Below are 12495 nucleotides of genomic sequence, written 5' to 3'. Positions count from 1 at the left end.
TTTGGTATAGTGGGCTGGTCCAAGCAGGAGTTTTAAATAGTCAATGTGGGAGGACGAAGGAGCAGTCAAGTTAGCATATAGAATGTTGCTAGACTCAATATCAGAAAACTGATGTTGCCAGGATAATATGGATGAGATCAAATGTTTTATTTTTTTCCTGAACCCGTAGTGCATGGTCCTGTTGTGACCAGAGTCCTGAACTTGAAGTTCCCTGGTCCTGGTGTGGCTGGTATTCTGAACTCAAAGTCCCTGGTCCTTATGCAGCCAGTCTTGAACCCAAAGTCCCTGGTCCTTATGCAACCACTCCTGAGCCCAAAGTCCCTGGTCCTTATGAGGCCATTCCTGAACCCAAAGTCCATGGTCCTTATGAGGCCATTCCTGAACCCAAAGTTCCTGGTCCTTATGTGACCACTCCTGAACCCAAAGTCCCTTGTCATTGTTAGGCCAATCCTGAACCCAAAGTAAATGGCCCTTGTCAGGCCAGTCCTGAACCCGAAGTCCCTTGTCCTTGTGTGGCCAGTCCTGAACCTCAAGTCCCTTGTCCTTGTGTGGCCAGTCCTGAACCTGAAGTCCCTTGTCCTTGTGCAGCCAGTCTGGAACCCAAAATCCCTGGTCTTGGAACGACCAGTCTTGAACCCTCAGTTCATGGTTCTAGTGCCGCCAGTGCCTGAACCTCATTCTCCGATCCATGTGCAGCTAGACCATGAATCAGTATCCAAGACCAGTTTGTCTGAATGTGTGCCTATCCCAGTATCCCGTATATCCAGACTGCTACAACTAGTCTCCAAATCAGCCCTGTTTGAGTCTCTGTGTCAGTAATTGTTCTGCAGAGGATCCTAAACCTAGCATTCTGAATAGAGTCTGAGTCTGTACTAGTGTCAGTAAGTGTTCTACAGAGACACCAGAACTTAGTAGTCAGAACAGAGTCCTAGTCCTATCCGTGTCTCCGTACCTGACCCCTGGGATCAGCAGCTGCAGCGCCGCGGACTGCCTAGGAGTGGTACCTGACAGCTACCTGCTTCCAAGCCTGATTTCATGATCAGGAGCTCCAGTGAATACCAGGTAGTTGTTTAGCTGCGCTCCTCCTAGGTCAGCCCGGCAGGGTGGTACAGTGGGTCCGCGAACCATGTGCACCACCTGCGTGTGTAACTATTTTTCATTCAAATCTCAATCTCATTCAAAAGACTGTATGTTAGGAGCACAGAGGCAAAAGATCATGTTTTGTCTCTGTTAAAGAGGACCTGTCATTTGCTAAAAAAAAATCATTTAAATACCATGTGAAATGTCTGAGCTCCCCTGATTTTGCCACTATTTGCCTTTATGCAATGTTTATATTTTTTGTCTGGAGCACACTATGTGACATCTCTGCTTGCAGTCCAACTGGATGTTTCTTCAGAGTCTTCCCAGGAACAGTGTGATTTCACCTTAGCCTACCAGATGTTATCAATCACAACTCAGCAGCATCTGACACTGCTTGACTGCTAGATCAGCCACCCGAGCTGTAATTTGCAGCAACTAGCAGGAAGGGGTAAAAGCATAAACCATATGGCTTCCTCCTAGCTGCTGTAACTTACAGCTTGGGTGGCTGATCTAGCAGTCAAACAGTATCAGATGCTTCTGAGTTGTGATTGATAACATCTGGGAGGGAAAGGTGAAATCACACTGTTCCTGGGAAGACTCTGAAGAAATGCTCAGTTGGACTGCAAGCAGAAATTTCACATATATGTCCTACGTAAGAAACAAATGTGAATATCTCCGCAATAGAGTAACGCAGCACAAAACGGAAAAGGGAGGCAGAATCAGAGGAGCTCAGGGATTTATATATAAGTATTTGATACACTGTCGATTTTGCAAGTTTTCCCACCTACAAAGAATAGAGAGCTCTGTAGTTTCAGTATTTGGTCAGTATTTTCCACCAGTTTTTGTAAGCCAAAACCAGGTGAAAAACAATCAATAAAAAGTATAATAGAAACTGTATTGCACTTCTGTATTTTTCACCCACTACTGGTTTTGGCTTACAAATATTGTGGTAAAATACTGACCAAATACTGAACGCGTGATCGTAGCCTAAAGGATATTTACGTAACTTGTTTGAGTCACTGTCTCACTAAATTCACTGGCGGAAATGCAGCTGTTCTATAAAATATATAGTCAATTTTTTTATAAGAAGTTTTTGACTATATGCAATCTTATTAATATATTTGATATATACACCAGAATCTGTTGTCATATCCTACAGCGAATGCATTGCAGATGCAGAAAATAGTGCAAGACCACAGTGCACAAATGTCTTCAATTTTCTCTTTCTATATACAGTATATATATATATATATATATATATATATATATATATATATATATATATATATATATATATATATATATATATATATATATAAGAAAGCTAGATGAGATATTACTGCCTCTGCTCCTGTAATGGGGATTGTGGGAACAGGAATTACAGAGCTCATCCTCCCAAGACTTCCAGGGTCAGCTAAGCCGTGAGCCCCCAAATCTCTTGTAATGATCCAGCCTCTATTATAAAGGACCAGGTTTGATTCCAGGTGTTCTCGAAAGATAGATGGAACCTCCTGCCAGCAAACACTCATGATATTAATCCAGTTTTAACACCGTGCTATGACACACAGATATCTCAATATACCAGATACCCTGTGCCATGGGAATGGACTTGGAGGGCGTCCGGAAAAGTCTGTTTGTGTCCAGTGAAAAATTAATAACCGTGCTATCAATAATTACATTCGGATTAGGCTTTCTCTGACATGTCTTCCTGCTACTTAAGGCCAACTGTTACATGTTCTCTGTGTGTTCTGTCACATATACATGTACTAATCCAATTATTTTTTTCCATGGTTAATATTACTGTATTTTCAGTTCACGGATTTTTATTATCTTAAAACATATTTAAATTGGATCCAAGGTGATGGGAAAATTAAAGAAAAATATTGATGCTCATTGCGAGTCTCCCATACTTTACACTGTGCCCCCCCACCGGTCTCTTGGCTTCTTCTGGTTGGGGCACCACCTTACTGATTGGCTGCAGCCTTCACATTCCATCTGATCCAGAAACACTTATTATTTCTTCTGGCTCAGAGAGAAATGAAAGGCTTTAACCGATCATGGTTATATGCAGCTATGACTAGGTGACCATATTACACAGCTCTGGCACCTGCGTATCAAGAATAATCATATATCCTTTGCACTTGTATGAATGTTGTGTTTGATGTCTATGGCCATGGTTCCCAATCTTTTACCATTGGATAAACTATCAGCAGAGCTACCAACATTGGACTCGCAATTTAAGGATGATTTGGTCCTACTCTATGGGATGGTCCCAGTCCAGCCTGGAAATGCCCATTAGTGGGCAGGGTTTGAGACTCCAAATGTTCTGAGACTGTTTCTAAAAATGTGAGACTTTCCTTCTAATTCCAGCTGGTAGACAGTATATGCAAGTGAAGGTGCCCCATTTTCATCCAGTTCTACATTCTGGAAGGGAGTTGTTGACGTCCATTTTCCGAACCCCATACATTAGTTTCATCGCCACAGTATATGTGACAGCTTTTGCTTCTGTAGTTAGCTAAGAAAGTGCTGGGAAATTCTGACACCCAATCAAAGCACTGGTTAATGGGCAATCTAAAATGTAGCTGAAACTATGCAGCATTTAAAGGGGTTGTCTGAAGTTCTTAAATGGTTACAGTTGTTTGTATAAAGAAGTAACATTACAATCTAACTCTTATTAAAAATCCTCTCCTTCCTCCAGAAAAGAGGGATTTTTAACTTGAAAGAGAACAGCTTGTTTGTGCATAGGATATCGTCCACCTTACAGTCTCAAAGTGGCCAGGTCTTTAGAGGAGAAGTGCATGCTGCTTGCAAGCTCTGTCCTTCATCACTTCATCTCATCTTCAGTCTCCTAGCTTCTCCCATGTTTCAGAGGCAAAATAGTTCTGCAGAAGCTGAGGTGTGTATTATGAGGTTCTTCAGAAGCTGAGGTGTGTCTTATGAGGTTCTGCAGTAGCTGAGGTGTGTATTATGAGAGTCTGCAACAACTGAGGTGTGTATTATGAGTTTATGCAGAAGTTGACTTATGTATTATGAGGTTCTGCAGAAGCTGAGGTATGGATTATGAGGTTCTGCAGAAGCTGAGGTGTGTATTATGAGAGTCTGCAACAGCTGAGGTATGTATTATGACTGAGGTTCTGCAGAAGCTGAGGTGTGTATTATGAGGTTCTGCAGAAGCTGAGGTGTGTATTATGAGGTTCTGCAGAAGCTGAGGTGTGTCCTACGGGGTTTTGCCGCATCTACGGTGTGCATTATGATATGCTGATGCAGTTGGTGTGTGTATAATGAGGTTCTGCAGCAGCCAAGGTGTGTATTATGAGGTTCTGCAACAACAGGGGTGTGTGTTCTGAGATGTATAATGAGGTTCTGCAGCAGCTTATGCAGAAGCTCTTCTTAAAAAAGAAGTGGTAGGTTACTTCTGTGAGAAGAGATAAGCAGCACCAATGTAGCTGACAACCGCATGGTTGTCATCTGCTATTATCAGAATGTGATGCGTTTTATAAAGAAGTATGATGTAGATAAAATAGCTACTTCTGCATAGATATGATATATTGTCCTCTCTCTGGGCATTGTGAGCAGTGTATCTCCTGCACACCGCCATGTACTGTGCTCCTCATTGATGTGCGACACGTATCGATCACACATCTATATGGAACCCTAGATCTCCATCTCATGCTTACACCAGCAGTTCCTTCCCCGCTGCACAACGGACGCTGTGATATTAACAATCACAGAACTAAACATATTCTGAAGACCTTTTATTGACCAAACAATCCATCATTGCCAGGAGGAACCACAGAGTAATCGCAATGCTGATAGGACATTACTTACTATTCAGAAATGGTTGATTTGATCACGTTTCATCAGCTCACACGTCATCTGATAGAGAAGTCCAGCTACCGTGGAATAACCTGATGACATCCTAAGGGGGTAAATACTTTTTTGCTGATGGATTTTAAAGTAATTTTGTGAGTGTCTGAAATGAGTCAATGTATGAAAAATGTAAGTAAAATTCAATGTCCCTTCCTAATCTGAGGATTTACCAGCGTAACCGATGCGAGGACAGCTATCAATTCACCAGAGCAGTGAATGAGGAGCATCATCTCTTTCCTGCTGGAGATGTGGTTCTCTTAGGAAGTGTAAAAGTTCAACATGGAAGTGGAACACTTAAAGGGATTTTCCATTTTTGGCACAATGGACCCCAACCACTCACATGCAAGTAAAATTAAAGAGCCAGATACTACTCCCCCTCTTCGCTGCAGCTCTGCGCTGCTGCTCCAGTCTTTCTGTTTTGGCGGCAGTGGTGACATCATGTTAAAACCTCATATTAGAGATGTGGTTTTAACATTGAAAACGGTATAGGTCGCTGAGCTCAATGATTATCTGAAGCGGTGATGTTAAGACTTTGTGACATCATTGCTTCAGCCAAAACTCAAGACTGAAGAGCGAGTAAGGGTGAATACCATCTGACTTATTTATTTTACATGCCTACAAGTGTTTGTGGTCATGTTTTCAGAAAGTGGAGAATCCCTTTAAAGATGAGGGAATGTAATTGGCTCTGGATATGACGGTAGTCCGCCATTGGAGCGGTTACAATGTATCACGTCTGATGAAGTATGATTCTATACATGTGGTGATTCTCAGCAGAACATGCACAAAGCTTTGGCTGAAAGTCATCATGAAGACTTGTAGAAAAAAGAAAGGAAGATGGAAAGCGGCCAATGCAGTGATACACTTTCTTATAAAAAATGAACTTTTGTAGGATCCAGAAAATTGTGAGGCTCGTTTACAGAGTGGGATCCCAAGAAGTCAGTGGTGCCAAATTATCCTCTTTGAAGTTTCTTATGGTATCCTTGAACCGGTGGTGATTGCTAGGAATAAACCTGCAACAGGTTGGATAAAACATGGGCACCAGAAATTAGTCGCTGTGTGAAGGCTTGTTTTTTACATTTTATTTATTTATTTTGTAGGAAGATTTTACTTTTGATATTTTAATGTTCATACAATGTTTTGATAAGATTGTATTGCAATTTTACGGTGCAGGGATAAACAAAGTACAATAATGTTCCACAACATCTGAAAATTGGATAAAACTCTGATGCCAGATGTTGCAACATGGTGTCAGATGCAAAATATTGATTACACTTAGGCCATGTTCACATTTTGTGGGTTTTACCGCGGATCCGCAGCGTTTCTGTAGCTGCGGGTCCGCAGCAGTTTCCATTGCGTTTACATTTACATGTAAACCCTATGGAAACCGCAATCCGCTGTGCACATGCTGCGGGAAAAACCGCGCAGAAACGCAGCGGTTTATATTCTGCAGCATGTCACTTCTTTGTGCAGAATCGCTGCGATTCTGCACCTATAGGAATGCATTGATCAACTAACTTCCCGCATGGGGCTGTGCCCACGATGCGGGAAGTAAGCGGATAATGTGCAGATGGTACCCGGGGTGGAGGAGAGGAGACTGTCCTCCAGGCCCTGGGAACCATATTTGTGTAAAAAAAGAAATAAAATAAAAAAAATAATGATATACTCACCTCTCAGCGCTGCACGCGGCCGTCCGGTCACAGGGTTGCTGTGCGAGCAGGACCTGTGGTGACGTCGCGGTCACATGACTGTGACGTCACGAAGGTCCTTCTCGCACAGCATCTTTGGAACCAGACCGCCGCGTGCAGCGCCGAGGAGATCGGGACGTCAGAGGGTGAGTATAAACCATTTTTTATTATTTTTAACATTACTATTGATGCTGCATATTGCTGCATATGCAGCATCAATAGTATAGGAGTAAACCTGCTGCGGAAACCGCAAAACAAACCGCGATAAATCTTCTGGGATAACCACAGCGGTTTGCCCTGCAGATTTATCAAATCCGCTGCGGGAGAACCCGCAGAGGACCCGACCTATGTGTGCACATAGCCTTAGGGTACGTACCCACGATCAGGAATTTCTGAGGTTGCCAGATGGCCAGATGATGTTACAGCACAGTGGTAGTTGGATTTCTATAAATCCCAAGTCCACTATGTGACTATGTGCACCTGCGCATCAACCGCAGAAAATGATAGAAATTTCAACATTTGAATGTATTTGGATGTGGTAAATCTGCACGGTTCAGTGAACACATTTGGATTTACCTGCGTGATTAGACCGCAGCATTTTGGATGCAGCAAAAAGCACTGCTACTTTCTGACTGTGGGAACATAGCCAGTTAGGAGTGGTCCAAAACTAACATTTGTTTAATCCTAAATGTCTATCTATTTAACAACATAATTTAATTGCTTTTCTAATATATAGTTAATCCCTACCCTCTCTATTTGCTTTATTTTTTACCTAATTTCAGTCTGATTACGTTTTGATTGAGAATTACTGGGATACTCGAACGAGACATCATCAGGGGGCAGAGGACGCGGTCACTACTGCATCTTCTGTCTCCACCCTAAAATGAAGCATCATCAGTGATATCCATTTTAGGGGCTGGGCTAGCTCCACCTCTACTGAGCATGCGACCGTTGTCAATTCCAACATATGCACAATATGAGAGAACCCGGCAAGCAAAACAATCTGAGTCCAGTCCAACCCCTGAAACAGACATCACATTTGAGGAGTTGGGTCGGTCTCTACTCCTGCTTTCTCTCATACTGCACACTGACAATGCGCTCTGTTGCATGCTCATCAATTATCATCAGAGCTGGTAAAGGGAGCGCACTGTCATTGTGCATTAAAAATGATTTTACCAAGTGCCAAGGGAGCTCATACTGAGCCCACTTCAGAACTGACATCCCTCAGTAGAGCAGTGACTAGCCCAGCCCCTGAAATAGACATCACTGATGACACTTTGATTCAGAGTGGGGGCAGGGGCTGCACCTGCAGCATTTGCCCCTGATGATGTCTTGTTTGGGCATCCCAGCATGCACTGAAGAGTCTCAAATAAAATATCATACTAGAAATAAATAAAAAAATAAAGCAGTTCGAGAAAGTATAGAGGAAATGGTGAGGACTTTTTAATTAACGTATATTAGAAAATCTTTTAGACTATTACATTAAATAGACATTTAGGATCGGTTTTAGTTTCGGACCACCCCCCTAATGCACATAGCATGGGAACATCTCTTAAAATGTCATTTCAGTTAACTTTTCAGAATAAGCCTTCTGGTAGGTGTGGACTAGCTGCTATGATATCTCCCATGCACAGCACACACAGAGAAGTAGATCTCTGCTCTTCTTTAGCAGATAGACAGAAGCATCGGCAGCATGGAGGACATTGTGCTGCAGTGTCGATGTGATTTCAGCACTAAAGTGAAAGAAATGTGCTGGAAAATGCTGCATGATCTGCCCATGTCTTCTTGATTTTCACTAGTGGCAATAAACTTGACATTCAGAAATTTATAAACGTATTACAGATATATAGAACCTGAAGACACACCTCTTCCGACAAGCCTACAATCTGCAGTAACCACTGATTGACCAAACCACTGCATGACCGGCTCTATCCTCACCTACTGTATCCTCACCCATCCCTTGTAGATTGTGAGCCCTCGCGGGCAGGGTCCTCTCTCCTCCTGTTCCAGTTGTGACTTGTATTGTTCAAGATTATTGTACTTGTTTTTATTATGTACACCCCTCCTCACATGTAAAGCGCCATGGAAAAAATGGCGCTATAATAATAAATAATAATAATAATAATATATTAGTAATCAACAATATAACGTTTCGGTCTGTTTAGACCTTCATCAGAACTGATTGCCATCTGGGCGAGACTTGAGATGAGTGGAAGCAGCGCTATGTCAGAGTGCGATCCTTGTCTACGCGATATGAGCGCCATGCCGCAGAGACATGGATTGTGCTCTGACATAGTGCTTCTTGAACTCATCTTGAGTCTCTCTCAGTTCCGATGAAGGTCTAAACAGATTGAAAGGTTGTATTGTGGACAGGTAAGGACTGGGGCTGAAATTCAGCATTGGCATTTGAAATCAAACAGGCCCATGTAGTCCCTGTACCCAACTACCAGATGTTGATATATAACAAATATTAGCCTGGTTGGACGAAAGGAAGATTTATTACAAGACCAATATTTCTAATGATACCCATGTCCTGCTGGGATGAGTGACGGAGTCAGCAACTTTGTGCTCAATCACAACTCTTAACAGTATGGTTGTCTTGAAAACACCGACTCTGTTAACAACATAGCAGATAAGACAGCCCACGGCCAGACAGGCCCTTCTGACATTTGCCAGAATTGCCAGATGGCCAGTCCGGTCCTGATTGTGGATTACTAATAAATCTGTAACACATTTATACATTTCTGAGTGTAAAGTTACTGGACTACTCACTTTGTTGATAGCCCGTTTTATCTTGGCAAACACAGACTTGAGCTATAATTGGGAACATTATTATAGGAAGGGGCCCAGGATGGGGGAGATTGTTAAATATAGGGCCCAGGACATTGGACATTAGTACATGATGGGGAAAATTATACCAGGAAATGGCCCAGAACTGGGGACATTATACAAGGAAGGGGCCCAGGAAGAAGACTAGAACTCTAGTGCCACCTATTGGAAGTAGCAATCCTAACAGTCAATGTCGATCCTTTAACAAGCCTTGTCACATGACTTAGGATAAGAGTCATGAATTCGGGAAGAAGGAAGGAGAAGTGGCTCATAAGTGGAGAAAGAAGATGATTTTTCAATTCGGATATATTCTTGCATTTGCTTTCAGTAACCGTCACAGGAAATAAAATAAGGCGGTTGCACACCATCGAACAAAACTCTACAGTTGCCTAAGAAACTACGAAGGAATTATGTTTTATTTATTGTTATGATAGGTAACTGTTCCGAATGTGAGACTTTGTAATATGCAGTGGTAAAATCTGTATTCATTCATTTGGAGAAAAAGCAGATTTAATTAGCATTAATCGCTATACTATCAAAGTGGTATCCTCCAAGAGTCAACGGCGGCGGCTGCCTTGATACTATTGATCAATGAATGACACCCATCCTCATCCGTCTTCACAACTTTTTACAAAACTTTTTTTTTTAGTTTTTTCCTTGCTGTTAGCAGCTTCCAGGCTAGTCAGGATGTGCGAGATAATGAGCTGGCATTGTTGATGTTTGTACATTGCGAACCTTTTCACTGAACTGAGAAAGTGTCAGATAATGGGATGTTTATGAATTCTAAATCAATGTTCAGCGAACTGGAAGTGTGTGACATAATGCGTAGTTATAAATCTGTTTTTAGTGAGCTGGGAACATGAAATGAAAGACTGATTTGAAGTTATAAATCTTTTAAGTGACGGCAGAAAAAAAAAAAGGAAAAAGAAAAAGAAATCTTGTGCCAATGGAAATCTGATGTATTGAGCTGGTGCCGGTAGACGGACCTGTCACTTTCACATGCAAATTTGATTTAAATGAAGATTGATTAATGTAAGGAAGACTCAGAATATGCGCTAAATGCGTTGGGTGTTGAAGATTAAAGGGCCTGACTAAAAATATATCTTTTTTTTCCCGGTCTTGTGAAGTTGCAATCTGCTATTTTTGGAAAACAGTCATCTCTGAGTTCTGGTTTAAGCTTGACTTAAAATAGTGGCTTTCTATCTCTATCTCTCTTTCTCTTTGTTCACGGCAGATCGACTCAAGGGGTCGGGATCCGGCACTCTGCTCACTGCATTTATAGAAAATAAGTGTTCATTCCATTTAATCAAAAGGACATTCTGTCTGCTGCCACGGTAATTGTTTAGAATTTACAATCACATCTCCTGTCACTGTGCATTTTAATCGTGAAGAGGAAAAACTGACCTTCTCAACCCCTCACCGCGAAACCTCCATTCAGGATGAGCCATTTCTAAGGCTGTGTAAAACACAATATCTTTTCTTTGCATCATATTCCAAATTAGATTTTAAGCCCCTCTGACCAAGTCTGCATTATGGTTTCATTACTTCCTCCCATCCAGTTCCGCGAACATTCTCAGATAGCTAATAATAGTATTTTCAAATGGTAATTTGGAAGTTTACGGAGCGTAAAAAAAGAGTAATGCACCATACATCCTAAATACAGCACCTCCTAATTTGTTTTATGCTTTTTGCAGATCAGCAAAACAAGCAAATGTCATACATTGGATGAAAACTTAGAAAACTTTTAACCTATTGCTGCCTAAGTGTCCATACAGCGGCTTGCGAAAGTATTCACCCTGATTGGCTTTTCACCTATTTGATTACATTATAATCTGTGTTTAAATATTTTTGTTATCCGATTTGCTTGTGATGCATCAGCACTAAATAGTGTAAGTTGGTGAAGTAAGGTGAAAAAAATATATGCATAAATTAAATTTATGGGCTCAAATAACTAAAATTGTCATGTGCATATGTATTCACCCCTTTTTGCTATGAAGCCCTGGAAAAAAAATTCTGGTGCTGGCAGTTCCCTTCATATGTTCCATGCTTAGTGACAGGACGCCCCACTGTGTGCAATCTAAGTGTCACATGGTCTTTCGGTATATACTCTTTACCTTCTCTTAAAGGCCACAGAGGTTGCTTCACCATTAACAAGAGGCACCACTAACTAAACACCATGAAGACCAAGGCGATCTCCAAACAACACCATGAAGCCCAAGGAGATCTCCAAACAAGTTAGGGACAAATTTGTTAAGAAGTACACGTCAGGGTTGAGTTATAAAAAAAAAAACAATATCCCAATCCCTGATGACCTCCAGAGCCCCATCAAATCAATTATCAAATGGAAAGAACATGGTAATACAACAAACCTCCCAAGAGAGGTCCGCCCACCAAAACTCCTCAGCCCGGGAAAGGAAGGCATTATTCAGAGAGGCAGCACAGAGACCAAAGGTAATCCTGATGAGTTCCCAAGCCGAGACTGGAGTATCTGTCCATCCACAACCACAATAAACTGCACACTCCATGGCCTTTATGGAAGAATAGGAAGAAAAAAAGTCTTTACTAACACACACAAATTGTTAGGCTTGTTTTGAGTTTGCCAAAAGACATGTAGGAGTCTCCCCAAATGTATGGAGGAAGGTGCTGTGGTCAGTTGAGACCAAACTTGAACTTTTTGGCCACCAAGGTAAATGCTATATCTGGTGCCAAACAAATGCAGGTCATCACTCTAAGAAAACCATCAACACAGTGAAATATGGTGGTGGCAACATCATGCTGTGGGGATGTTTTTTGGCAATGGTGACAGGGAAAATGGTCAGAGGTGAGGGGAAGCTGGATGGTGGAAAATACAGGGCTATTCTTGAGCAAAACCTGTTTCAGTCTATCAGCTATTTTATCTATCCAAGGAGAAATGATACTTCTTGGATATCGGTCAGACCCCTCTCACACAGCCAAACCAGATCTCCGCTTTGCACTGAAGAGGGGCAGTACCCCAAAACACAGTGCCTGCAAATTGAGATTCTGGTTTGGC

The 12495-nt window shown here is 41.8% G+C and overlaps 1 protein-coding gene across 5 annotated transcripts in view; it reads right to left on the bottom strand.

Annotated features, from left to right (window-relative positions):
* LRP1B (LDL receptor related protein 1B) overlaps window positions 1-12495 on the bottom strand; it is a 1636337-nt gene that overhangs the window by 373594 nt on the left and 1250248 nt on the right. The gene's annotated exons all lie outside the window — the stretch shown is intronic.

The sequence above is a fragment of the Ranitomeya variabilis genome, chromosome 7, assembly GCF_051348905.1.
Source record: "Ranitomeya variabilis isolate aRanVar5 chromosome 7, aRanVar5.hap1, whole genome shotgun sequence".
NCBI lineage: Eukaryota > Metazoa > Chordata > Amphibia > Anura > Dendrobatidae > Ranitomeya > Ranitomeya variabilis.
This window is presented reverse-complemented; position numbering and strand designations above follow the sequence as displayed.